The sequence below is a fragment of the Schistocerca nitens genome, chromosome 4 (assembly GCF_023898315.1).
Source record: "Schistocerca nitens isolate TAMUIC-IGC-003100 chromosome 4, iqSchNite1.1, whole genome shotgun sequence".
NCBI lineage: Eukaryota > Metazoa > Arthropoda > Insecta > Orthoptera > Acrididae > Schistocerca > Schistocerca nitens.
Genome location: NC_064617.1, coordinates 195,161,385 through 195,187,006, shown reverse-complemented (window position 1 = coordinate 195,187,006; position 25,622 = coordinate 195,161,385). Strand labels below are relative to the sequence as shown.

Here is a 25,622-nt window from a genome sequence, read left to right as displayed (position 1 = left end):
GATTTTGATGCTGTTTGGTCAATAGGAAAATGGGCCCAATGTGTCGCGTGCAGTCTCTCTGATAAATCTTCGTAAAATACTCGTACCCGTCTTTTATAATCTGGTTTTGGTATATTCTCCAGGAAGGATTAGATTATTTCAAGCGTATAACGAGCTTAATTCTATTTTTTCATTTTTTATTGTTGCACAAAACGTACGAATTGAAAAGACCACCTATTGCATCTCGACTGGGCCACTAAATTATTAGAACCTAATCACACAGAAAATGTCGAACTGTTTAGACGGTCCATCTGTGAAAAGTTCCAGCGTGGACGTGCAGGAAGAGTGTCAATAAGGTTCTAGGAGATACTGACAGGGATATTGATCCATTTCGACTCCAGTGACATGGTCAGCTGCGATAGGTGTTTCGGCTGACGATCCATGGCGCAGACAGCCCAATCGAGGTGGTCCTGCAGATTATCGATTGGATTTAGATTCTAAGCTGGATTTAAATTCAGGGAGTTTGATGGCCAGGGGAGTACGGTAAACTCATAGGGATGCTCTTAGAACCACTCACGTACACTGCAAGCTTCATGACACGTTGCATTGTTCTGCTGATAGGTGCCATCGCGCCTAGTAAAAAATAAATTGCATATAGAGGTGGACATGGTCCCCAATATAGATGCCTTGTGTTGATCCGTTGTGTGGATCATTTCGATTGTTGCTGGGCCGTAAATTCCAACGGCCATCAGTCCGATGGAGGATAAAACGTGATTTATCTGAAAATCTCAGCTGCCGCCTCTCAGTGGACGTCAACCTTTTGGAAATGCTTCCACTCTTGGCCCGAAAGCCGATGACCATGCCCTCTTGGGCGTCAGATAAATCGGCCCGTTTCCTCTTGACGACAACGATTGCACTGTTTCCCGCCTCCCCATGACACGCTTTATATGCCCTGCACTGTTAGTGTGCCGGAAACGGCCTTGCCGCAGTGGATACCACCGGTTCCCGTGAGATCATCGAAGTTAAGCACTGTCGGGCGTGGTCGGCACTTGGGTGGGTGACCATCCAGGCCGCCATGCGCTGTTGCCATTTTTCGGGGTGCACTCAGCCTCGTGATGCCAGTTGAGGAGCTACTCGACCGAACAGTTGCGGCTTCGGTCAAGAATACCTCATAACGACCGGGAGAGCGGTGTGCCCCTCATATCCGCTTCCTCCACCGAGGATGACACGGCAGTCGGATGGTCCCGGTAGGCCACTCGTGGCCTGAAGACGGAGTGCTTTACTGTTAGTGCTGCCACCTGCCGTCTGTAAGTAGTTACTGCCCGTTGACGTCTATCATAGGCGGTGGTCACATTAATGTGAGCGGACCATGTGGAGTAGCGGGTGACCTAGCACACAACTTACACGCAGTTTTGTAGGTCTACGTGCTCTACATCACCATAGAGTGGCTTCAGCTGGGTAGGGCGTAACTAAAATAAATGTCGTGTGACTAGGGCCTCCCGTCTGGTAGACCGCTCGCCGGGTGCAAGTATTTCGATTTGACGCCACTTCGGCGACTTGCGTGTCGATACGGATGAAATGATAAGGACAACACCCAGTCCCTGAGCTGAGGAAATCGCGGACCCAGCCGGGAATCGAACCCGGGGCCCTAGGATTGACATTCTGTCGCGCTGACAGGGCATAACTCATACAAGTTATTTACTATTTCACGAAAGAATTGAGGCCATTATCAAGGCTAGGTGTGGTGTTACACGGCATTAACATAACATCTGCTGCTATTTACTGAATTTTTGTCCAGTCTGCTTACTGAATTGTAGTACTTATGGACGAGGAAGACAAGGTTGAGCAGCAGCGCGTCGTCAGTACGGGTTGCTGTGACGCAGCGCTGGAACGTGGTGGGTGTAGCGATGGACTAGAAGGCAAGCAGCAGAGCAGTGGTAATCGCGCTTCACAGCGCTGGCGTATGACGTCGTGAGCGCGTGGGTGCGACGCTTCGTGCCACGCTCGCGTAAACAGCTGCCCATGCGCCGGTCACCAGGGCACTGCCTGCCCGCCACTGGCCGACGGCCGTAGCCGCCTCGCGTTGCTCTGCCTGCCTGGCTCTCACTGCGTTCACATCCAAACCGATTTCCTAGTAACGCTTCTGGTTGGTCATACATCTACATGGATACTCTGCAAATCACATTTAAGTGCCTGGCAGAGGGTTCATCGAACCACCTTCACAATTCTCTATTATTCCAATCTCGCATAGCGCGCGGAAAGAATGAACATCTATATCATTTCGTACGAGCTCTGATTTCCCTTATTTTATCGTGATGATCGTTCCGCCCTGGTTTCAACAAAATATTTTCGCATTCGGAGGAGAAAGTTGGTGATTGGAATTTCGTGAGAAGATTCCGTCGCAACGAAAAACTCATTTCTTTTACTGATTTCCCGCCCAAATCCTGTATCATTTCTGTGACACTCTCTCCCATATTTCGCGATACTACAAAACGTGCTGCCTTTCTTTGAACTTTTTCGATGTACTCCGTCAGTCCTACCTGGTAAGGATCCCACACCGCGCTGCAGTATTCTAAAAGAGGACGGACACGCGTAGTGTGGGCAATCTCCTGAGTAAATCTGTTACATTTTCTAAGTGTGCTGCCAATAAAACGCAGTGTTTTGTTAGACTTCCCCACAACATTTTCTATGCGTTCCTTCCAATTTAAGTTGTTCGTAATTGTAATACCTAGGTATTTAGTTGAATTTACGGCTTTTAGATTAGACTGATTTATCGTGTAACCGAAGGTTAACGAATTCCTTTTAGCACTCGTGTGGATGACCTCACACTTTTCGTTATTTAGAGTCAACTGCCAATTTTCGCACCATTCAGATATTTTTTCTAAATCGTGTTGCAGTTTGTTTTGATCTTCTGATGACTTTATTAGTCAATAAACGACAGCTTCATCTGCAAACAACCGAAGACGGCTGCTCAGATTGTCTCCCATATCACTTATATAGATAAGGAACAGCAAAGGGTCTATAATACTACCTTGTGGAACGCCTGAAATCACTTCTGTTTTACTGTTATCAATTCTGGAACGCGGGTCAAGCTGTCGTATTGTAGATTCTACAATCGACATTCCACATGTGTTAACGCTCTTCAGTCGTGGTTGGACTGTCAGTTTGCTACTTACGATTTAACATTTTGGTGCTGGTGGAGAAGAGGAGCTACAGGGGATGCAATCAACTACAGAGGCATGTTGCTACTAGGGGCCGGTTACAAGGTGCTCTCTCACTTCTACCCGAAGAGAGTAGAACAACATAGAAAGTACAGTTGGAAACTATCAAGCGGGCTTTAGGAAGAGAAGAGGTGGTGTAGAACAAATACTGGCTGGAGTTTGGTGGTGGACTCCCCCCCCCCCCTTCCCAAAATATTGCCTGGAGTGACAAGCCGCCCCTGACTCAACCCTGAGGTCAAGGTTAGGTTCGAACGTGATAATTTAGCGAAGCCAACTCACGTGAAAGCAAAATAAAGTTTGTGGTAAAGATTGATTCGTAGTGTGGCCTGATGTCTACGTTCGCGCCACATTTAACTCATTTTTCGCAATAAAAGCCAAAAACTTCGAGGTGAATTCAGGAAACCTATATCTGAAAACATCCCCCGTGAACCATGGACCTTGCCGTTGGTGGGGAGGCTTGCGTACCTCAGCGATACAGATAGCCGTACCGTAGGTACAACCAAAACGGAGGGGTATCTGTTGAGAGGCCAGACAAACGTGTGGTTCCTGAAGAGGGGCAGCAGCCTTTTCAGTAGTTGCAAGGGCAACAGTCTGGATGATTGACTGACCTGGCCTTGTAACAATAACAAAAACGGCCTTGCTGTGCTGGTACTGCGAACGGCTGAAAGCAAGGGGAAACTACGGCCGTAATTTTTCCCGAGGGCATTTAGCTTTACTGTATGATTAAATGATGATGGCGTCCTCTTGGGTAAAATATTCCGGAGGTAAAATAGTCCCCCATTCGGATCTCCGGGCGGGGACTACTCAAGAGGATGTCGTTGTCAGGAGAAAGAAAACTGGCGTTCTACGGATCGGAGCGTGGAATGTCAGATCCCTTAATCGGGCAGGTAGGTTAGAAAATTTGAAAAGGGAAATGGATAGGCTAAAGTTAGATATAGTGGGAATTAGTGAAGTTCGGTGGCAGGAGGAACAAGACTTCTGGTCAGGTGACTACAGGGGTAATGCAGGAGTAGGTTTAACAATGAATAGGAAAATAGGAATGCGGGTAAGCTACTACAAACAGCATAGTGAACGCATATAGATATGAAGCCCACACCTACTACAGTAGTACACGTTTATATGCCAACTAGCTCTGCAGATGACGAAGAAATTGAAGAAATGTATGATGAAATAAAAGAAATTATTCAGATAGTGAATGGAGACGAAAATTTAATAGTCATGGGTAACTGGAATTAGAGCGTAGGAAAAGGGAGAGAAGGAAACGTAGTAGGTGAATATGGATTGGGGCTAAGAAATGAAAGAGGAAGCCGCCTGGAAGAACCCTGGAGATACTAAAAGGTATCAGATAGATTATATAATGGTAAGACAGAGATTTAGGAACCAGGTTTTAAATTCTAAGACATTTCCAGGGGCAGATGTGGACTCTGACCACAATCTATTGGTTATGACCTGTAGATTAAAACTGAAGAAACTGCAAAAAGGTGGGAATTTAAGGAGATGGGACCTCGATAAACTGAAAGAACCAGAGGTTGTAGAGAGTTTCAGGGAGAGCATAAGGGAACAATTGACAGGAATGGGGGAAAGAAATACAGTAGAAGAAGAATGGGTAGCTTTGAGGGATGAAGTAGTGAAGGCAGAAGAGGATCAAGTAGGTAAAAAGATGAGGGCTAATAGGAATCCTTGGGTAACAGAAGAAATATCGAATTTAATTGATGAAAGGAGAAAATATAAAAATGCAGTAAATGAAGCAGGCAAAAAGGAATACAATCGTCTCAAAAATGAGATCGACAGGAAGTGCAAAATGGCTAAACAGGGATGGCTAGAGGATGTAGAGGCTTACCTCACTAGGGGTAAGGTAGATACTGCCTACAGGAAAATTAAAGAGACCTTTGGAGATAAGAGAACCACTTGTATGAACATCAAGAAATACCCTCAGACTTCAAGAAGAATATAATAATTCCAATCCCAAAGAAAGCAGGTGTTGACAGATGTGAGAATTACCGAACTATCAGTTTAATAAGCCACAGCTGCAAAATACTAACACGAATTCTTTACAGACGAATGGAAAAACTAGTAGAAGCCGACCTCGGGGAAGATCAGTTTGGATTCCGTAGAAATACTGGAACACGTGAGGCAATACTGACCTTACGACTTATCTTAGAAGAAAGATTAAGGAAAGGCAAACCTACCTTTCTAGCATTTGTAGACTTAGAGAAAGCTTTTGACAATGTTGACTGGAATGCTCTCTTTCAAATTCTAAAGGTGGCAGGGGTAAAATACAGGGAGCGAAAGGCTATTTACAATTTGTACAGAAACCAGATGGCAGTTATAAGAGTCGAGGAGCAGTTGAACGGAATGGATGGTGTCTTGAAGGGAGGATATAAGATGAACATCAACAAAAGCAAAACGAGGATAATGGAATGTAGTCGAATTTAGCTGGGTGATGTTGAGGGTATTAGATTAGGAAATGAGACACTTAAAGTAGTAAAGGAGTTTTGCTATTTGGGGAGCAAAATAACTGATGATGGTCGAAGTAGAGAGGATATAAAATGTAGACTGGCAATGGCAAGGAAAGCGTTTCTGAAGAAGAGAAATTTGTTAACATCGAGTATAGATTTAAGTGTCAGGAAGTAATTTCTGAAAGTATTTGTATGGAGTGTAGCCATGTATGGAAGTGAAACATGGACGGTAAATAGTTTGGACAAGAAGAGAATTGAAGCTTTCGAAATGTGGTGCTACGGAGTTTGTGGCACAACGTGACCAGAAGAAGGGATCGGTTGGTAGGACATGTTCTGAGGCATCAAGGGATCACCAATTTAGTATTGGAGGGCAGCGAGGAGGGTAAAAATCGCAGAGGGAGACCAAGAGATGAATACACTAAGCAGATTCAGAAGGATGTAGGTTGCAGTAGGTACTGGGAGATGAAGGAGCTTGCACAGGATAGAGTAGCATGGAGAGCTGCATCAAACCAGTCTCAGGACTGAAGACCACAACAACAACATATCTGAAAACAGATAATTCTCAGACGATTGCATTGATGCCTATTATATACACTTATCATATGTAAATTAGGGAAATGCGTGTGGGGTCCATTACGTAACTTTATCCAGATTTTTATTCTGAAACATCAATTAGGATTTAGGGCCTTTAAGAACAAGACGGCACAAACCTTCGCGGACTTCTCGAAGGTATAAAACTCAATCGTGTAGTGCCGCCTAGCCGCGTGTTCGTCAAGATTGGAAGAATCTTGACGAACACACGGCTAGGCGGCACTTCACTAAACGCCACATCCAGTACGACGAAGTTTCAGATGAGCAATATCGAAAGACATTGAGATCAATACCAGTGCTTTGTTGAACGTAGCGCTGGACCAAGTGATCATACAGTAAAATACAATAAACGAGAAAATGGGGTTATCAAGGTCGAACGTGGGGAGACAAAAAGGGCAATAGGGCCGAAGTGGACTGCCCAGCGTTTGCAGACAGCATAGCAATAGCCACTGACACCCTAACCTCACGGCAGAGACATTCGAAAAGACAGAAATTTTATGGCCAAATCCACAGATTCCCATCAACAAGCCGTACATCCTACATTTAACTAGTCAAAAATTATGTACAAGGAGCTCAGATACGTTCCCGAGAAGCTTTAGACGGGAACTCGTTCAGACAAATAACTGACAGGTGGAAATTGCGGTCGGAGAACGAAACTGCGAACAAAACAGGAACAAAATTGACTGAAGAAAGTAAAACTGAATCAAAAGCTTTGCATGACCGTAGGGTCAATTCATTTCGACAGCTATTCCTCTCTTCGATAGACAGCTAAATGCCGTACGTGATTCCTGAAGGCCAATTTCCCGGATAACAACATTCGGGATAAAAAGGAACATAATGCATTATAAATCTGATTCGCAACCATCTATTTGCCACTGTGTCTGCCGAAAGGAACCTGAACCTGAGTCAAGGCTACATCTGCTGTATCTTCCGCAACTCACCTTATGGTATTTAGCGGTGCGTACTTTTTGTAGAAATATCACTTCCCTCTTTTTCCTGTCCCACTCACGTATGGTTCTTGGGAACGACTGAAATTTTATCTTCATGGTCTTTTCGCGAGATGTCGGAAGCAATGTATTACTTGACATTTCTGGGATAGTACACTTTTGCGTCTGCTACTGGAGTTGACTGAGCAGCCCTGTGACGCATTCGTGCTTGTTAAATGAGCGTAAGTAATCGTGCTGCTCTTTTTGGATCTTCTCTATTTCCTCTGTCAGTCCTATCTGATGCGGATCTCTGACGATTTTAATAGCTCCGTACGCATACTCCTAGATACACACTCCTAGATATTTCATGGAAGTGACTGCTTCCTGTGACTCTTCTGCAATTGTTTAATCATACAGTAAAGGGTCTTTCTGTCTATGCGTTGACAACAAAATTACATTTGTTTATGTTGAGGGTGAATTGCCCCTCTGCACCAAGCGTCAATCCTGTGCAAGTCTTCCCGCATTTTGCTACAGTTTTCTAGCGTCACGACTGCTCTTTATACAACAGCATTATACGCGAAAAACAACATGAAAATTCCGCCGTTATCTACTAAGTTATTAATATATACTGGATGTCTCTCCTGAGAATCGTGTGGCGATTTGTCTCTGGTGTTCCGGAAGATATCTGCAGTTTCACTTTTGAAATGTATTGCAGGAGTCAGTCCATATATTGCTCATCACGTCTTTCATGTGATGTCCAGTAACGACGGAAACAGTAGATTCGTTTCCCTGTTACAAAGAAAATGGTGTTTAGAACGGAATTTTACGTACCATTTCGGCAGAGCGATCCCAGATTTGTCTAATGGGGTATTTCTTTTATCTTTATGTATTAACAGGGACAGTAAAACACGCAGAACTACTACTACTCTAGAAGCGAGAGAACCGCTCTGGCGGGCGCTGGCTGCTACTGCCATGCACCAGTTAGTTGCTGCTGGAGTACTGGCTATTAATCGTGTTTTACTGTTCCTGTTAATAGAGATCCTTGAAATAAATATTGCACTAGATTAATTTTGGTACCACTCTATCAAAGTTAGCTAAGTGGTCAGCGCGGCGGTCTGTCACGCCAAGGGGCCCGGATTCCCGACTAGTCGGAGATTTTATACGCTCAGGGGCTGGGTGTTGTGTTGTCCTCATTCTCATTTCATCATCATCATCAGTGGACGGCAACGGGAAACCACCACTGGAATCACTTTTCCCTAGACGCTCATGCGGTGGACCTCTCTGACGAGGCTTCCCTCATGACAAGACCTGCCGTAAGGCAGAACACAAAGTTAAGTTCTACCAAATGGACACACAGAATTCAGCTTTCAAAACCATTCTGTTTGCAGTGGGAAATAGACACTTTCTGTCGACACAGGACGTGCGTGAAAGACGTGATGACAGGTGTTTGCAATTTGTAGCTGCGGTCAGCCCAAACAAACACGGAATTGCATATATCTGCCGAAACATCAGGGGAAATTGCGCCTGACGACGCGTAAGAAAGAAAAGTAATGGTCCTATGACAATCACTGGGACACGCCCGAAGTTACTTTTACGTCGGACGGAGCGAGGGAGCGTTAATGGTTAGCACACTGGACTCGCTTTCGGGAGGACGACAGTTCAAACCTCCATCCGGCTATCATTATTTAGATTTTCCGTGATCCTTGAAAGGGCATGGCCGATTTCCTTCTCGAGCTTCCCTAATCCGAGCGTTTTTCTCCGCCTCTAAATGACCTCGTTGTCGACGGGACTTTTTAAACACCATTCTCCTCCTCCTGCTTTTACGTCCAAAGACTTCGTTCCGTTCAGGAGGCTGCGTTGTTTGCGGCTGTTTTTAGAATCTAATCGCGGAGTCATTTGAAATAATAATAACACGAATGCTGTAGTTGCAGTTTCTTTCCAGTGATGACATGTTCTTGACTCAGTACAGCAAACTACGTAAAATATGTAGGGGCATGGAGTGAAGACGTGGTAAATAAGCAAATAATAACCCACTGTGTTGATTCTGTTCATCGAAGTGCAGCGACCATAACTGCAACCTGTCCTAATCTGTGCTCCGTTGACGAAATGACGCCCAGGAAAGCGCGAGGTCCACCCAGTGGAAGAGAGAGGTTGTAACGCAGAGCTGGCCGGTGTGTTGCTTGCGAAGGCAGCTGCGAGGTGGCGTGTCAGCGGGTAATTGTCCGCCGGCGCAGCGGTTAGCCTTGGCAACGCTGACCAGCACGGCAAGTCGCCCAGGCACAGGTATACCTGCCGGGCCCAATCTGACTGCCATGTGAGCTCAGGAACGAAGAGGGCGCACTGCAACACCTGCCGCAGGCAGTGTAATCGCTGCGAAACATCACGCTCAGGCTGCCGGCGCGCGTCGCTTGGCGCACAGCCACCACATTTTCACCTCGCGATGTGACATTTCCAGAGCGGCACGTTGCAGTTTCCGCGAAATGTTTACGCCGCTAGGAAACTGCTCACGTTTTTTGCTCTCTCTTAAAGACCGTTTTGAGGAGCGACTTTGGCTTAAGCACACTTCCTGTGCCCGCGGTTCTTCCGTTGCGTACTGCTGTTGGAAATTCGATCTCAGAAAGCGCGAATCGTTAACAACGGCAACGCGGAAAGTAGAAGCTGCGGATTCCGCAAATGACCCCTAATAGAAGCGACGGATCGCAACGACCGCATTACACTAAGTCATGGGATACCTCCTTATATCGTGTCAGAAAACCACTTGTCCTGTGTAGTGCAGCAACTCTACGTGGCATGGACTCAAGTCGTTGGAAGTCCCCTGCAGAAATATTGGGCCATGCTGCCTCTATAGGCAACCTGGATGGCCAGATCATTCGCTAAAATTGTCAAGAATGTTCTTCAAACCAATCGCGCACAATTGTGTCCCGGTCACATGGCGCATAGTCATCCTTGTAAACACAGCAAAACCGTTATGGAACCACCACCAGCTTACATAGTGCCTTGTTGACAACTTGGGTCTATTGCTTCAGGGCCACATGCCATCAGCTCTTACCAACTAAAAGCGGGACTCATCCCGACTAGGCCACGCTTCTGCAGTCGTCTATGATCCAACCGATACGGTCACGCCGGCCGTTGAGGCCGAGCGGTTCTAGGCGCTTCAGTCTGGAACTGCGTGACCGCTACGGTCGCAGGTTAGAATCCTGCCACGGGCATGGATGTGTGTGATGTCCTTAGGTTAGCGCCGGCCGAAGTGGCCGTGCGGTTAAAGGCGCTGCAGTCTGGAACCGCAAGACCGCTACGGTCGCAGGTTCGAATCCTGCCTCGGGCATGGATGTTTGTGATGTCCTTAGGTTAGTTAGGTTTAACTAGTTCCAAGTTCTAGGGGACTAATGACCTCAGCAGTTGAGTCCCATAGTGCTCAGAGCCATTTGAACCCTTAGGTTAGCTAGGTTTAAGTAGTTCTAAGTTCTAGGGGACTAATGACCTCGGATGTTAAGTCACATAGTGCTCAATTTCACGCAGTTTTACTTGTCTGTTACCACTGACAACTCTAGCGCCGTCGGCTACTGAGTTGTCCGTAATGAAATTTGGTATTCTCGGCACAATCTTGACACTGTGGCTTTCGAAATCATGAATTCTCTCGATTTTTCGAAATGGATTGTCCTATGCGTCTAGCTCCAACTACCATTCCTCGTACAAAGCCCATTGATTCCCGTCGTGCTATCATACGCACATCGGAAACCATTTCACATGGAGCTCATGAGTATGAAAGAGAGCTCCGTCAATGCACTCTTCTTTTAAATCTTATGTATGCGATATTACCGCCATCTGTACGAATATACCTGCATATCGCTATCCCATGACCTATCACCTCCGTATACATCGCATGTGTGTGGTGCGGATCGCTAATCATGTGGATATCCCTGGCAATCTCATGAATCACCCGCGATGTTAGGCAGTATGGTAGCCTCGTTACGACCCGTTTGTCTAGTTATTAATCGTCTTTTGGTGGTATTGTTTTGTTTCGTTTCGCCTTGCTCACCTTGTTAGAACTTTGCGTTAGAATTCAAAGTTATTCAGGGACCACGACCGACTCTTGAAGTGAAGTAGAGGCCAAGTTGTCATTTATATTGAGAAGTAATACGAAATATACCTACAATTTTGCATTGATAAGCATTTTGAAGGTTCTGCGTAGAAGTAGATTTGTTGGAGGGTTCATAGTAATAGTCACAATATACTGGGCTCCATCTCGTGATTCCGGTTTATTGATACAACAATTACACGCATTATTAAAGTTTTTAACTTCTAAACAGAATGACGTACGGTAATATTAAGTGGACAGTAAATGTTCAGGACAAATGTTATACAGCTATTTTCAGTTCCATTTTCATATAATCCTACCCTCCTCCATATAATTTATAACAAGAAAATGGTAATTAGCAGTGCTGCTATTTACAGTCCTATACACACATCGAGCTTGCAAAATAAATTAAGAAAATACTCGCAGTTTGGCTACAAGCGTAATGTATAAGAAAGGAACGGAGGAGTAATAACCGAAAAAAGAATTGTATTAGCACGCGGGAAACATGTAAACAGCCCTCTTTGCTTCAGTGAAAAGGTTTATGTATTCTGAGAACCTACAGTTCCCAAGAAAAGCGTTTCAAAACAAGTTTTATTAACTACAATAGTCTCCCCCGCCCCTCTTTTAAGTACTCGTAGAGCTACGGAGATTAATTGCCATTGCCCCGTAACATAGTTCAATTTCCGCAGCTGAACATCACGACATAGCGGCGTTCGTAACGCTGGTGGAGATTGCTTGGCAAATCGCTCATGTGGGGCGGGCTCGATGCGACTGACCGATGGGAGCGATATCGTTAGTGAAGGATCGCTGCGATCCGTCGTTCGTGTGTGGTGCCTTGTACTGTACATTTACCGCGACTTTCTAGCCAAAATCGACTACACGTTTTAGGTGCGCGTCGTGTGCGTAGATCAGCCGCCAACTGCTCCGCGAATGGATTTCAGTGACGTAAGTGATTAGCTGACTGTGCCGATTGTGGAGATCTGAATTCTTGACTGTGCTGCAGACTGCGCATGAGCGGAAACAGGGGACTGTGACTTCGTCTGCTAACATAGGGAATTACCCTATTGTATTCGAACTCACTCCTGTCACAGTAATGGCTTTTGTGCCTTCTTAATCTTTATTCTGATGTTTACTTTGTTTTTGTGACATATTGCGAAGGTTACTCGATGACCTGTTATTTTTCCTGCTAGTAGTTCATCCACAAGAGCGACAGAACATCTGTAAGCAAAAAGATACTAATGTTTTTGCAGTACCTGGATGAAGAAAAAGTCTACATTATGCATAAACAACACGCGCACTTTTGGCGGTGCTGTGTAAACGGAACTGCCACTTGTGACAGAAGAGACAGCGCAGGAATAAAAAGCCAGGGGCGCTGCAGCAGACATTGAGACAAGTGAGAGTTGACTTACGACTAGTCGATTGAGACAAGTGAGTTGCTATTAAAGCGGCGTTAAGGGGGCCGCATACTGCTTTATCAAGCGTTTTGTGCAAGCAGGCACATAGCTCAAGAATGCTTGCATACAAACTTCACGTGCTTCGAATATGGAGAGCTCGCACGATGAGTAATTGTTAATTTTGACCTGCTTTGCAACCGTGACGCGAAATAAAAAAGAAGAAACATGGTTCTTGAGGTAAAGATTGGCCGATGAAATGTGTCAGTAGAGGGACGTATTTGAACCTCTTATTACTCCCCACATCTTCGAGTAGAAAGTATTTCACCGTCATACATCAAAGACTGAAACAATACTACTAATTGTCGTGTGAAGGGGCTATGAAGACTTCAGGTACTATTCTATTCACACCTGTAATACACGAGTGCTGGCGTATGAACTTCAACTCTTTCTGAGCCAGATTAATTTTTTTTTTTATTTTCTCTCCTGCAGTTGGTTCTAGGAGGCTTTAATAACTGTTTGTATCTGACAGGGTCTGTTGCATCGTTAATGAAACCAAGGCTATCTTTCGTGTAATTCAATAAACGTTTCCAGCAATTTGCATCATTTGCCAGATGTTGCTGGACACAGTGACCCCATGAAGCTTGCCTCAGAAGTGACGTTTGCTTGTACAAACCTCCATATCGTCGGCACAAGCGCTCAAACATGCTTACACAAGCTCGCATGATTAAAAATTGACTACATGTAAAGCAGCCTAAACCGCCCGAATGCATAATTACCAAGCTGGCGGTCCAGTACGATACCAAGCAGTTATTGATCATGCAAGCTGGCTGATAGGTGCTTGCGACAAAAACATTCCAGCGGTAGGTATCCTGTAGGCACTGCAGCAACAGTAGACGCAGATTAATAGATAGTTCAGCGAAAGACGGTAGAGGTTGTATTACATGATCGACGATGATCAATTAACGATTATACGGAGTAAAACCGAGTGATGTAGATGTTGCGCAAGTAGCCAGGTACTGGACTAGCATTTGAAAGGGCTGCGGAGTTAAGCCCTGTCCGGCCATCGAAATTTGTTTTCCGCCACTTCCCTTCAGCGATCGACTTTTCTTTTAAGAGGGAGGCCCGCAGATTTCCTCTCATCTTTATCCGATCCATCATACATGTCTTTTCTCTAAGCGCCCCCCTCCCCCTTTCCCGATCTTCATTTCGTGTGTAATATTACTGAAGTTAGCAATATTTAATCTCGTTCGGATAGTTGGATGATCACAACGCTGTTGTAATAATTGCTCTACTTAAGCAAGCAGATAAGGTGGGTGAAAAGTTAGTACAAGAAGCATCGAAGATTCACTGACGAAAACTTGTTGAGAGATTTGATGTTGAACGAAAGTGTTGATGCCCAATATTTGATACATTACTAGAAATGGTTTTCCCCTGTTGTCTACAGTGAGAGGCGCAATTCTACCGAGTCAGCGTGTATCTGTTGCACTACGATACCTTGCTAAGGCAATTCTTTCGAAGCCTTTAAATGTACAAGTGCAGTTTCATTCAGAGTGTTGGAAACGTAGTTACAGAGGCGTGTCATGCAATAATAAAAATGGCTCTGAGCACTATGGGACTTAATATCTGAGGTCATCATTCCCCTAGAACTACTTAAACCCAACTAACCCAAGGACATCACACACATCCCTGCCCTAGGCAGGATTCGAACCTGCGACCGTAGCGGTCGGTTCCAGACTGAAGCGCCTAGAACCGCTCGGCCACTCCGGCCGGCTCATGCAATAATATATGCATTGAAAGATTATATATGGGTAGTTAATGTAAATACTCCCATAAATATCTATGTGTATACTATTATTCATAACTTAGCATTAATTATTGTGAAAACACGATGCTCTCTGATAAGAGGGTCTTGCTTTGAACTCATAAAAAAAAGCGAACACAAAGATGACCGAAGACCGTAACACACGAGAGACTGGCAAGGATATTGTCAATACCTGACATTATTTCCAGGCAGCGAGATATCGCTCGAAAGTTTTTGATGTGTTCAGTGTTACTGCTCAACACCTCAATCAGCCCCACCACAAGTTCTATATTCGTAGTCGACAGGTCGTGGGCGTGAAACACTAAATCTTCATTTTTCTCATGTCCTTTAATTATTTATTATTTGCGTAGTTAGACGGCTCGTTTGAAAAAAGGTGGGCGAAATCGGACACTAATTGCCAGTCAAAGCTAACGCATCTTTCATCATTCGTGTTTCGGAGCCAGTGAACTACAACGTGGATGTCCTAGTGTGTAGCAATGTTTGGCAACAGCCTACCCGGGGGTGAGTGTATTAGTCATGGCGCGGGATGTGCGTGATGCCAATACACGACCACGTGGTCCGTTACTGCTGAAGGGGTGATGCTGGTCTCCACTCCCCCCTCCTCCTCCATCGGCTGCTGGGTAGAGGACACTGCGGAGTCACTTTGATAGGTACCGTTCGCTCGTTACAAAGTCCGCTCCACGTTGGTCCTGACCAAGTAGTGTACCTGACATTTCACAGAACGGCGCCTTCAAATCGTGCTATGTTGACACTAGGCGGAATATCAAATACCTTAATCGTCACTGACATTCATATTGAACAGTGATGGTGAGATTACGAGGCACCGGCTGTCTTAAAGAAGACTGAACGTAGAATCAACGGTTATCAGCTAGAAGTTATAGTAGAGCTTATTAACGATCAAAGCAAAGTTTACGCTCTTCACAAAGATCGTATGGTAAATTTTCCAACTGTTGGAAACAAACAGCAGGGAAAAGTGTAGTTCAAATGTTCCAAAAAAACATTTGCTATATATACGTAAACACTCAGAAAAAAAATTGAAGTCTGTACCCATGCGGCTCTATAAGTAATTTTGCAATTTGATATTAATGCGAAAATTGTCAAGTCCTCAACTTTCGCAGTGTGGTACGGAAACTACACGCAATAAAATTAAGGAGACGCAAAAGCACAAAACATTTTGCGTGCACAGTTCTTCGCGGAAACCTCAGTATAAAATTATAAATATTTGCATTAAAATATAATTAATTATCAAGCTCTTTAATACAGTGGTTACACAGAGTAGTATAATGGTTACAGAATAGATAAGTTACTTGTTTGCGCCGCCATTTTTTCGTTTCCTTTTCGACGTTGCTATAGCTCTAGTATTCGCTCGGCACTGGACTGTTAAAGCTTTTTGGATTCCTTTCGATGCGACGAGCTTTCCTCTGACTTGAGGTTTTTTATAAATCCGATTTACGAGTGATACGCGACGACATCTTTCATTATTTTGCAATTTTCAGTTTAATACCGATTGATATGAAATAGAAGATGGGTAAAGGATGGGTGGGAAAATCTTGGTGACGCAATGGCGAAGGTGAAAAATTTGTGCCGAGCCGTGACTTGAACCCGGGTTTACCCGCTTCTCATGAACGGCTGCCTTAACCGCTTCTCTCATTCGGACGCAATGCAGTGCCGCGCGTCCCTCCTCCATTAACCACCGACTCGCAAAGAAACATGGCAGACGACTTTTGTCTGAAGATGGTCGATCATTAACTTTCTTACTACAGTATGAGGTTCACGAGGGTCTCTCCATTTACAAGGACCGTAGGAACTTGGACAGTGTGCTTATATCGTCATGAAATGCTGATTAGGCATCGAGGTCACATATGGAACATTTAGAATCCTCGTGATATCAGAAAATTGTTTATTAGTCTGTGGGTAGTTTATGGGAATTGTATCGTCTGTTGCTGGCGTCATGAAATCGCATCCACGCACGTTGGGAGTTGTTAACCACGTCACTAAATAAGTAACTCCTCTAACATCTCCTCAATGTTGCCATTAAATACCGCCAAAGATTTTTTTAATCAGCTTAATGAATCAAAAACATGATATTGTGATGAATCCATTAAGCTGAACGTTATGCGTACATCATCTGCCACATAGTCCATTCTGTCTACACATACTCTGCAAGCCACAGTAGTCTGTACAGTCAATAGCGAAGGGTACTCCGTACCTGCATTAACGATTTTTCTGTCCTCTTCGAATTGCGTTGTGAACGAGAGAGAAATGACAGTCGATATGCTTGGATTAGACCTTATAGTTTTTTTTATTTTACTTTCATTGTTGGTACACGCAACACACAACGGATGCTGTAATATCTTGCTTTATTCCGATACTGGTTTTATAAGTTAGGTCACGCTTTTCTGGCGAAGATTTCCAAAGGTTCCCTGAGCATACGTGTAACTCTTTAGTATGGACTGTGGTGCGTTTCTATCCTAGGATTGTGTGTCGAAATTTGTTCGATGTCTGTTGTCATGCCTACTTTATTAGGGCTCAAAACGGTGTAGCACTTCTCTAGATTTTGGACTAGCATCTCGTGTGTAGTTTTCCTCATAGACGCACCCCACTTTTCTCATAATCCTCCATAATCTTCCACTCGCTTTCAGTAGTAGGCCTACTGGTTTTACGAGTTTGTTCCGTTTCATATCGCTTCTTAGCATGCATTACCAACACATTCAAGGACGTGACAGAGTCTGCAGTTAACCACTGATTTTGTTATCTTACTTGTGGGCATTATATTGTATTCATCCACATTTGAAGGGAGCTACACGGCATCCATTCAACGATGGTACTATCATTGTTCTAGGTAAGATAGTCTGCGAAGAATCCGAGTTTGCTGCAGATTCAGTCTAATAAATCGTATATATATATGCAGCATAGTCCCGCTATTCCAAACTAGTTGGGACCGAGCACTGTTCGGTTTAGTGGGAATTCGGAATAGGCGGATACTTTTAAGTCTTGCTTCGCAAGAGAATAAATCTGCCCCAGGATTTAAAACGGACAAACAATGTCGAACTTCCGCTGATGGTAGCAGGCAAATCGGCGAAACCACGACACGATTGTTCAAAAACATTAACATCAACTCACTTCCTGTGAATTATAAGAATCAAAACAATGCTTGGATGGGGGTACGACTTGTTCAAGGAGTGGTTCAAGCACCACTTTATCCCGAAAGTGACCGCGTCCAGTGAAGAAAACGGATTACCTAATCGCGTTCTACTGTTTATAAACAATGCTCCGTACCTTTCTCAAGAAACGAAACTTGTTTGGGGAGACATCAATGCAGTTTTTATGCCACCGGACAGCGTATGGACCAAGGTATGTTGCAGGCCATTAAAGAATACAGAAAAATCCTGCTTAGAACCTTAATGAAATTGCAATCCTGCAAAGACGTAAGAAAATTACAATAAAAAATGTGATTCACTGGTTGGCTGAAGCATTGGATATAACACCACTAAAGACCATTACAATCTTGGAAAAATCTCAGGCCTGCATTGGAATTTGTTGAAATAACTTTTACACCAGTGAAAGATTGAACTACTTCCTCTAGTCGAGAAAATCCGTCTGTGAAGAGACAGAAGTGTTGAGGAGGGTCGACTGTTGTGACGACAATGGCCACTAAGATTACGGAGACGAAGTCATCGTAGCAATGGTGCAGGGCTCATCATCTCAGATCGGCTCGGAGGAGGTGAACGCTCAAACTGAACTCATATTACACACAGACGCGACAGATGCTCTTGACGTCGTCTTAACGCTAAGTCGAACAGCACGCACCATCAACACCAAATGCGGTGATGGAGGAATCCTCAATTCGATTCCGTGCTCTCCGTAAAAAAAAAAAAAGTTACTGTCTTTATTTATAAGTGTGACCAAATTAGATATTTTTTTGTGTTTAGCAGTGATAAAAAATGATTCTACTGAACTGTATAAATTGAGCCGACATGTATGTACTGTACTGTAAATAACCAGCTTTCATATGGCTCTGAGCACTATGGGACTAACTAACTAACTAACCTAAGGACATAACACAACACCCAGTCATCACGAGGCAGAGAAAATCCCTGACCCCGCCGGGAATCGAACCCGGGAACCCGGGCGTGGGAAGCGAGAACGCTACCGCACGACCACGAACTGCGGACAGCTTTCATATGGTTTCAGGAGTTTGTATAATAATAAATGTACGTTTTGTTACGAATGTCTTTTACATTTATCTTGTTTTTAAGTTAAAAAACAGTATTTTTGTAACTCTGTTCGGAGTATGCGGATTTTCGGAATAGCGGGACACTATACAGTATTGAAAACATTAACGGCCCCCTTGCACGAAGCTAGTATTTGCTCCCCGCCCTCCATCTCAGATCCTGAATGCGCTCTGGATGAAGTACTGGATTCTATTATTCAAAAATTTCTCAGTCACGTCATACATTGCTTACTATCTACATTTATTCCCTCCAAGCCACAGCGAAGTGCATTGCACAGACCACTTCCCGTTGTACCATTCATTAGGTCTTCCTTCCGTTACAGTCGTGTATGGAGGGCGGTAACAATGATTTTTTTTAAATCCCTCTGAGCGCGCCTTAATTGTTGTGATCTTGTGTGGTGCATATAATCCATAGCAGCATTTCCAATGGACTGGAATATTGGTTTATGATAAGTCGGGTTAAAATACGTTAGAAGTTTCTTGAAATTATTGCAACCAGTCGTCTTTTGTTTTTCGAACCGCCTAGCGATTCATCATCAGATGGTACATACTATTGATTTGCTGCAGACAATCAATAAATATTAACCATCCAATGCTGAATCGCTAGGCGGTTCGAAACCGTTAATGCCATTATAAAAATTAAAGAACAAAAAGAAAGGCGACTGCTTGCATTAATTTCAAGAAACATTATTTCATCACAGTCACAGTGATCCCCATCCACAATGGATAAAAGTTTTAAAATACATTGTTGGAAGAACAAATATTGATATATTTTAGTTTTAAGTGTGTCATATCCACCATAATGCGAAGCATTGCCCATCCACATATCCAAAAACATCTTGGCCGCAGCCTCTGCGGATACTGTTCGTATCGTAGGCCAGTTAAAAGAACGACAACTTTACGTGTAAATAATCACGGGGAATGGACAGCGTAATACCATCATTGTTGTAGAATAACGGAAGCTATGTGAGACCAGACTAATATACCGACCTCAAGCACTTTATTCGTGTATTTCGCAAATAGCTTTCGAGCTGAACAAAGAAAATATTTTGACTGACAGGAGGCAGTGTTCGAGTAATATCGTGCTATGTAGTCTGTTATCGACTTCTTTTCCTCCATAGAAAGGGAGCAACACAGAAGTGGTACGTTCCCATCTTTGACGGTTTCGACAGTGAGCTATATGATTTAACTGCTCCCGTGAAAAAATGTACAATTGTTGTTTCTACATGCAATTTCTCTTCGTAACACCCATTACCTTGCCTGTGATAGGAGAGATGTTGCCATTAGTACAACTTAATATCACGCATGTCTTCAGTTTTCGTAAACGACAGCCTTGAATCCCTATGTTGACTTCCATTAGCATCCAAATTATCTCATATTTCACGATACTTTTGAACAACAAATCACATCAGTGGCGTACTGCAATTATATTTTAATAATACTCGAGTCTAAATACGAAAACCACCAACATCTTATAAAGATGGCCCCTGCTCGGTTTTCTATCAGCCGCTCTTAGCACAGGACACGTGACATCACGAAAACGTTTTGGCTGTGCAAGAGAACATCGAGAATGTTTATTTAATTCACTAATTATTACCGCGGGACTGCTACGGTCACAGGTTCGAATCCTGCCTCGGGCATGGGTGTGTGTGTGATGTCCTTAGGTTAGTTAGATTAAAGTAGTTCTAAGTTGTAGGGGACTGATAACCTAAGATGTTAAGTCCCATAGTGCTCAGAGCCATTTGAACAATTTTTTCACTAATTGTTCAATATTGTTTAAAATTTTTGATAAAATTAAATCTATGATGACAGGCTGATTTGTAGCGTAACACGAGCTCTGTGATCGGAAAGTGAATTTGTTGTAAGTTGTCGAAGCCAGTGAATGTAGTTCCATAAGAAGCTGTTGTTTACGTGCAGCGCTGCATTGAAAAGACATAAAAAAACGCGTCGATTTTGGATTTGTCGGAAACTGTAAACAGCTGCATTAGCAAAACTTTGAAGGCTTATTTTAATTGTTGATGGAGAAAATACTGTTAAAACTGGGGTTAATTTTTCAGCTTAGATATCCAGAACAAGTGTAAACTATCTAGTCAGAATCGTCAGCTAGTATTGGTTATCCGAATATTTTCAAGGCAATTGAAGATAACATTACTGCATTGTTGTAACTTCAAGGAGTTGAATTTTGTTTGCGTTTCAGGACGTGGAGGTCAGCAGCGGAGAAAGAGCTGATCCGTAAGTGTGACAGTGAGTAAACCATTGCTGATTCTGGACGAACGGATTATGTAAACTGCATCCACTCCACGCGAGGCGTTAACGCTAATAGCGTGCGCCGCAAACCGGCAGAGGGCGTCCCTCTCGTTGAAGGTTACATGCCAAGTTTAAAGAACCTATAATTGCGTTGGAAGAACCTGTTTGGAAGTTTGCATTGTACCTTGCGACGCACGAATACTTTCTGGCAACAGTAAACTGTAATTTGTTTGTAAGGAATGCTTCTTTTGAAACTCCATCTGTGCGCCTAGAGCTGATGACTCATTGCAATCTCAGTGGTGACACACAGAGATAATATCTGTCCATAGGCATCCGCAAAGGGGGGAGGAGGGGCGGTGACAAGAAGAGGCACTGACAAACCTCCCCGCTGAAATATGGAGTAGTCTTTCTATTCATTTCAAAATGCCGTACGAGTAAATAAATCAATTATAAACTCTATGTATAATATATTGAGTGGGTATCCATCCATTCTCAGGAGGTGTATAGTAAGTTTTTCGTGTTACCTATAAAACTTAGTTGTGGCACACGTCACGAAACTGACCAGCTCATTTCTATCTCCAATGGCAATATTAGGTGTCTTACTGCGCCACACCTACGTCTGAAAAAATTCTGCGGACGCCCCAAAATTACACGAAATCAACTCTGATTCGGAAACGAAATCGACCATGCCCTTTCAGAGGAACCCAGTTTTGCCCTAATGGACGGGACAACAAGTGTAGTAATTACAAAAATACACACTTTTGCGTATGCCTCACAAACTTTTGTTGCCCATAACGAAGGTTTTCGGATTCCATGTCCATTTGCACATAAATGGCACTGGAATATGAAATCGACAATCAAAACCTTGGACGTGGCCCTTAAATATTATGAAAAAAATATGGAGAAGTCTCTTCCTTGTGTAGAAATAATTTGCTTCTAGGATAAAAAAAAAAAAAACTTAAATGGAGATCACTTGAATAAACTGAGTAGCAAAAGTTGACCAACAGATAATCTTAGATAGGTATGTCACAAATTCCTCAGTTACGTGGTAATATTGGTTTACTGTGTGATTATATGTTTTCAGAGCCGGGATTCCGTGTTAAGAGCCTGACAGCTGTTATTTGTGGAGATCTGCAGCAGCTTTCTTGTGAAATCGTACCTGACATTTTGAGACTATTACCCACTGGGAAGTAGGTGGAAATCTTTGTGATAATTGAAGCAGTGGTGCTAAATGTGTTGCGATCTTGGAATGCCTATGGCATTGTTTCCAGTATTGTTAAGTTACATGGTACGTTTCCTACTTGTTAACTAAAGGAGAACACAACGTATTGACATTGTGGCCATCAAACCCTTGAGACTTCAGCTCTGGTTCAGAAATCGGAATAGATTAGTTGACATTAAGAGGATTTGTTAACCACAATAATTAGAAGGATCAAGGTGTGCCTAAATCATTTAAGGGGACACCAAGGTGGTTCCTTTGAAAATGACATCTTCCACACTCTGAGCTTGTGATCTTTTAATATGTTATCCAAGGACAGGTTAGAATGACAAGACTACTTATTAAGTAATAACCGTAATGTTAAAACAGCTCTTGAAATATGCCGCTACAGAGCAATGCTGAAGATTAGATATGGGTACATTGAATGAAGTTCTGAATCGGATTGGGGGAAAGAAGTGGCACAAGTTGATCCTGAGGAAGTAAGTTTGGCGGGTAAAAGTTGTAGAGGGAGACAAATGGCGTTATGCAGGCATGAAGAGGTACGCACAAAATAGACCAGCGGAGAGGGCAGCATCAAACTAGTCTGACGACAACCCCGTCATAATCCTTATTCTCACCGAGCGAGGTGGCGCAGTGGTAAGACACTGGACTCGCATTCGGGAGGACGACGGTTCAATCCCGCGTCCGGCCATCCTGATTTAGGTTTTCCGTGATTTCCCTAAATCACTCCAGGCAAATGCCGGGATGGTTCCTCTGAAAGGGCACGGCCGACTTCCTTCCCCATCCTTCCCTAATCCGATGAGACCGATGACCACGCTGTCTGGTCTCCTTCCCCAAAACCAACCAACCAACCAACCTTATTCTCAGTGCAGCAAATCTAGCATGCAGATGTCCTTTCTTGCACGTCAACGTTCACAGACAGCTTAGAGACAACGGGCTCCCCTAACACGACATTTACGACACGTAAGATTCAATCTTCGACACCAAAAAGCTTTCAGATCGCGGGACGTCAGTATTTATATGAACTTAACGGGTTAGTTATTGGTACAGGAAAGATGTATCCCCGTGGTAAGCTTGACAGTTAACCATACACTAAAGCGCAAAGTGCTGATTAAGTACTGTGATATTTTCACATTAAACAACACAACAGTGCACAGGTTACTGCGTCCAGAATACGAGTTAAGTAGATTTATATACGACGTATGTTACCAACATATTCTGAGGACGTTGAGTGTACAGCAGGCATATTTGGTTTTCGCTTGCCTTATTGGAGAAACACCGTTACTGTTTCCGAATTCATATTCATCTTCAGACGGCTTTCATGCTTCTATCAGGACACATTAACGTTGGTGTAGATAAAAGCATCTAAGTCGTCTGTTGATTACGATATAAATTCGAACCCTGTAACGGTGCTTCTTCAAACAAGTACACCAAAAATCAAATTGTCGCAGCTGGCCGCTGTACACTTTTAACACCCACAGCTATCTAACAGTGTCATTGTTTGACAAAATAACGCACGTCGGAGATTTGTCTGTTGTGTGCAAGGCACATTTATGAATTCATCATGCGGTTTTAGTTATTTGCGAATAGTGTTAAAGTTTGATCTTGGATTGTGCCACTGATTAGTCCGGTATCACAACAACCGTTATCTCCTTCCTACTGTCAACAAACCGTCACTTCCCAACCTAACCCAAACTTCAGGCTACACTGAAGACCTGACACCACATCCACCATCGCATTAATCCACCAAGCTGGACGATAAGGCTACACGCATATGACGCCGAAATCTAGCCTATTATTACGTACCATCAGAAAAATGCTACATAAATATCCAGTCAGATACTGATTTAAAAGCGGTGCAAACATTGATACCTTGTTTTAAATGCTCATAACTTGTTTTAAATGCTCAGAAATTCGAAATTGTGGGTTTCACAAAGTGTTGAAAGGTTGACAGAGCACTGCATCAGTGAGTTTCAACAGGAATCAGTCAACTCCTACAAATATTTGCCCAACATTTTTTTAAGGATATGATTCGTAGTGGTCGTTGGTAAAGGAGACCGAAGTGCATTGGCAGGGTACGCGGAAAATGCCGTTCATCCACGAAAAAGAGTGCTTACAATTGGTAGGTTACTGGGAGTCGGTCTTCGAAGGAGTGTGTTCACATAACACGTGTGCGTGCCACCTCAGTATATTGCTTACTTGTGTGGGAATTACAGGGGACAGGGGAACTCACGAGGTGACTTTTCTGTAACGCATACTACGAGGTTGGCTCTCTAGCACCACCATGTTTAATCCAAGGATTACGGCGCAAATCATTTAAATTTTTTGAGTTATATAACAATCATTTTACAATTATTTAAGCGCTTTTAAATAGTCTTTGATTTTATTGCACTAAATATTGGTAATGCCTGCAATATTTTAGTTTTTAAAAATGGTTCAAATGGCTTGGCTCTGAGCACTATGGGACTCAACTGCTGAGGTCATTAGTCCCCTAGAACTTAGAACTAGTTAAACCTAACTAACCTAAGGACATCACAAACATCCATGCCCGAGGCAGGATTCGAACCTGCGACCGTAGCGGTCTTGCGGTTCCAGACTGCAGCGCCTTTAACCGCACGGCCACTTCGGCCAGCTTATTTTAGTTTTTATCACATACTTTCATGCTTCCTTTTTTTTAACAACACACAAAACGAACTGTTGGAGAACTTAATTTCACATTTGCAACATTGTAGTATTTATGTAGCAAGTAAATGTTCGCATATAACCACGGTTTAAACTTCATAAAGATTGAACTATGTAGATACAAAAAAAGTCCGCAAAATGGACAGTCAATGCTGGGGGTCTACATTTTCATTTACCACCTCCCAGATTACATTTGATTTTAACAAACACTTTAAGTACTTTATTGGAGAAACAGCGATGTCCCTATAACGTTTAAACTGACGCGTTACTAAGGTTACATTTTATGCGATACTGAAGGAACCAGGTACGTAATTCACGAGGCGCTGTCGAGGGGCCCGCTACACGTGTCAACAACAAAGAAGGGCATAATGGTGCAACGAACAAGAAGACATTATAGGGTTTGCATAATAAGGAAAGTAGGGGGAGTATAGGAACCTTCTGCTGGAACTGACGGTGGAGGGCGAGTTTGAAAATTTTCGCGCAGTCTGAGAGACACGTGAGTTAAAGGTTAAGTTATTCAGAACTTGGTGGCCGAATGGTCACAGAAATGCTGAAGAAACTGAATTGGCGCATACATGAAGACAGATGCCAATTATCCCGAACCTTACTTCGAGTTTCAAGAATCAGTCTTACGTGAAGAATGTAGCGTTATTCTTCAGCCCTGTAGGGGCCCTGAAGGCAAGCTTAGACTAATTACAGCGAAGCACTAAGGAGGCGGTGTTCCCTCGTTCCATAAGCGAGTTGAACAGAAGAAACCACAACGCGTTGTG

The 25,622-nt window shown here is 43.5% G+C and overlaps 2 protein-coding genes across 2 annotated transcripts in view; one reads left to right on the top strand and one right to left on the bottom strand.

The window, feature by feature from the left end:
* Nucleotides 1–25,622, top strand: part of LOC126251326 (DENN domain-containing protein 5B) — a 524,570-nt gene that overhangs the window by 314,682 nt on the left and 184,266 nt on the right. The window lies entirely within an intron of this gene.
* The window catches only part of LOC126251327 (uncharacterized), a 49,624-nt gene that overhangs the window by 23,414 nt on the left and 588 nt on the right, over nucleotides 1–25,622 (bottom strand). The window lies entirely within an intron of this gene.